The sequence below is a fragment of the Arachis ipaensis genome, chromosome B4 (genome assembly GCF_059453495.1).
Source record: "Arachis ipaensis isolate K30076 ecotype BB chromosome B4, ASM5945349v1, whole genome shotgun sequence".
Classification (NCBI taxonomy): domain Eukaryota; kingdom Viridiplantae; phylum Streptophyta; class Magnoliopsida; order Fabales; family Fabaceae; genus Arachis; species Arachis ipaensis.
This window is the reverse complement of record NC_142439.1, coordinates 21071626-21074212: the sequence shown is the minus strand read 5'-3', so window position 1 is coordinate 21074212 and position 2587 is coordinate 21071626. Positions and strand designations below refer to the sequence as shown.

The 2587-nt window shown below is 41.0% G+C and overlaps 1 non-coding gene across 1 annotated transcript; it reads left to right on the top strand.

Annotated features, from left to right (window-relative positions):
- The first annotated feature begins 1815 nt into the window (after positions 1 to 1815).
- Positions 1816 to 1923, top strand: LOC148566868 (small nucleolar RNA R71). The gene has a single exon (XR_015882337.1). It is a non-coding gene; the product is annotated as a small nucleolar RNA R71 (small nucleolar RNA).
- Positions 1924 to 2587: the final 664 nt, after the last annotated feature.

Here is a 2587-nt window from a genome sequence, read left to right as displayed (position 1 = left end):
TTCCGTTTTCAATTTTTATATTTATTTTGTGACTCCACATGATCATGAACCTAATAAAACATGAAAAACAATAAAAATAGAAATTAGATGAAAATTGGGTTGCCTCCCAACAAGCGCTTCTTTAATGTCAATAACTTGACAGTGGGCTCTCATGGAGCCTCACAGGTGTTCAGAGCATTGTTGAGACTCTCCAACACCAAACTTAGAGTTTAGATATGGGAGTTCAACACCAAACTTAGAGTTTGACTGTGGGGGCTCTGGTTGACTCTGCAATGAGAGAAGCTTACTGTGCTTCCTCTCCATGGGTACAGAGAGAGATCCTTGAGTTTTAAACACAAGGTTGTCCTCGTTTAATTGAAGGATCAATTCTCCTCTGTCCACATCAATCACAGCTTTTGCTGTGGCTAGGAAGGGTCTTCCAAGGATGATGAATTCATCCTCATCCTTCCCAGTATCTAGGATTATGAAATCAGCAGGGATGTAAAGGTCTTCAACCTTTACTAACACGTCCTCTACTTATCCATAAGCCTGTTTTCTCGAATTGTCTGCCATCTCTAATGAGATTTTAGTGGCTTGCACCCCATAGATTCCCAGTTTCTCTATTACAGAGAGGGGCATGAGGTTTATCCCTGAACCAAGGTCACACAGAGCCTTTTCAAAGATCATGTTGCCTATGGTACAAGGTATTACGAACTTTCCAGGATCCTGTTTCTTTTAAGGCAATGTCAGTTGATCCAGATCACTTAGTTCATTGGTGAACAAGGAAGGTTCATCTTCCCAAGTCTCAATACCAAATAATTTGGCATTCAGCTTCATGATTGCACCAAGAAACTTGGCAGCTTGCTCTTCAGTAACATCCTCATTCTCTTCAGAAGAGGAATACTCATCAGAGCTCATGAATGGCATAAGGAGATTCAATGGAATCTCTATGGTCTCTAGATGAGTCTCAGATTCCTTTGGTTCCTCAGAGGGAAGCTCCTTATTGATCACTGGACGTCCCAGGAGGTCTTCCTCCTTGGGATTCACGTCCTCTCCTTCCTTCACAGGTTCGGCCATGGTGATTAATTCAATGGCCTTGCACTCTCCTTTTGGATTTTCTTCTGTATTGCTTGGGAGAGTACTAGGAGGGATTTCAGTGATCCTTTTACTCAGCTGGCCCACTTGTGCCTCCAAATTTCTAATGGATGACCTTGTTTCATTCATGAAACTCACAGTGGCCTTAGATAGATCAGAGACTAATTTTGCTAAATTAGAGGTATTTTGTTCAGAGTTCTCTGTCTGTTGCTGAGTGGATGATGGAAAAGGTTTACTATTGTTAAACCTGTTTCTTCCACCATTATTAAAGCCTTGTTGAGGCTTTTGATCCTTTCATGAGAAATTTGGATGATTTCTCCATGATGGGTTATAGGTGTTTCCATAAGGTTCACCCATATAATTTACCTCTGCTATTGCAGGGTTTTCAGGATCATAAGCTTCTTCTTCAGAAGATGCCTCTTGAGTACTGTTGGATGCAGCTTGCATTCCATTCAGACTCTGAGAAATCATATTGACTTGCTGAGTCAATATTTTATTCTGAGCCAATATGGCATTCAGAGTATCAATTTCAAGAACTCCCTTCTTCATAGGCATCCCATTACTCACAGGATTCCTCTCAGAAGTGTACATGAACTGGTTATTAGCAACCATGTCAATGAGTTCTTGAGCTTCTGCAGGCGTTTTCTTTAGGTGAATGGATCCACCTGCAGAAGTATCCAATGACATCTTAGCCAATTCAGATAGACCATCATAGAATATATCCAGGATGGTCCATTCTGAAAGCATGTCAGAAGGACACTTTTTGGTCAGTTGCTTGTATCTTTCCCAAGCTTCATAGAGGGATTCACCTTCTTTCTGTCTGAAGGTTTGAACATCCACTCTAAGCTTGCTCAGCTTTTGAGGAGGAAAGAACTTGGCTAAGAAAGCCGTGACCAGCTTGTCCCAAGAGTTCAGGCTATCTCTAGGTTGAGAGTCCAACCACACTCTAGCTCTGTCTCTTACAGCAAAAGGGAAAAGCATGAGCCTGTAGACTTCAGGATCTACTCCATTAGTCTTAACAGTATCACATATCTGCAAGAATTCAGTTAAGAACTGAAAAGGATCTTCAGATGGAAGTCCATGAAACTTGCAGTTCTGCTGCATCAGAGAAACTAATTGAGGTTTCAGCTTAAAGTTGTTTGCTCCAATGGCAGGAATGGAGATGCTTCTTCCATGTAAATTGGAATTAGGTGCAGTAAAGTCACCAAGCATTCTCCTTGCATTATTGTTGTTGGGTTCGGCTGCCATCTCCTCTTCCTATTCGAAATTTTCAATAAGGTTGTCTCTGGATTGTTGTAATTTAGCTTCTCTTAGTTTTCTCTTCAGAGTCCTTTCAGGTTCTGGATCAGCTTCAACAAGAATGCCTTTTTCCTTGTTCCTGCTCATAAGAAAGAGAAGAGAACAAGAAAAGAAGAGGAATCCTCTATGTCACAGTAAAGAGGTTTCTTATTGTTAGTAGAAGAAGAAAAGGAATAGGGGTGAAGAAGAATGAAGAATCCAAACACAAGGGTAA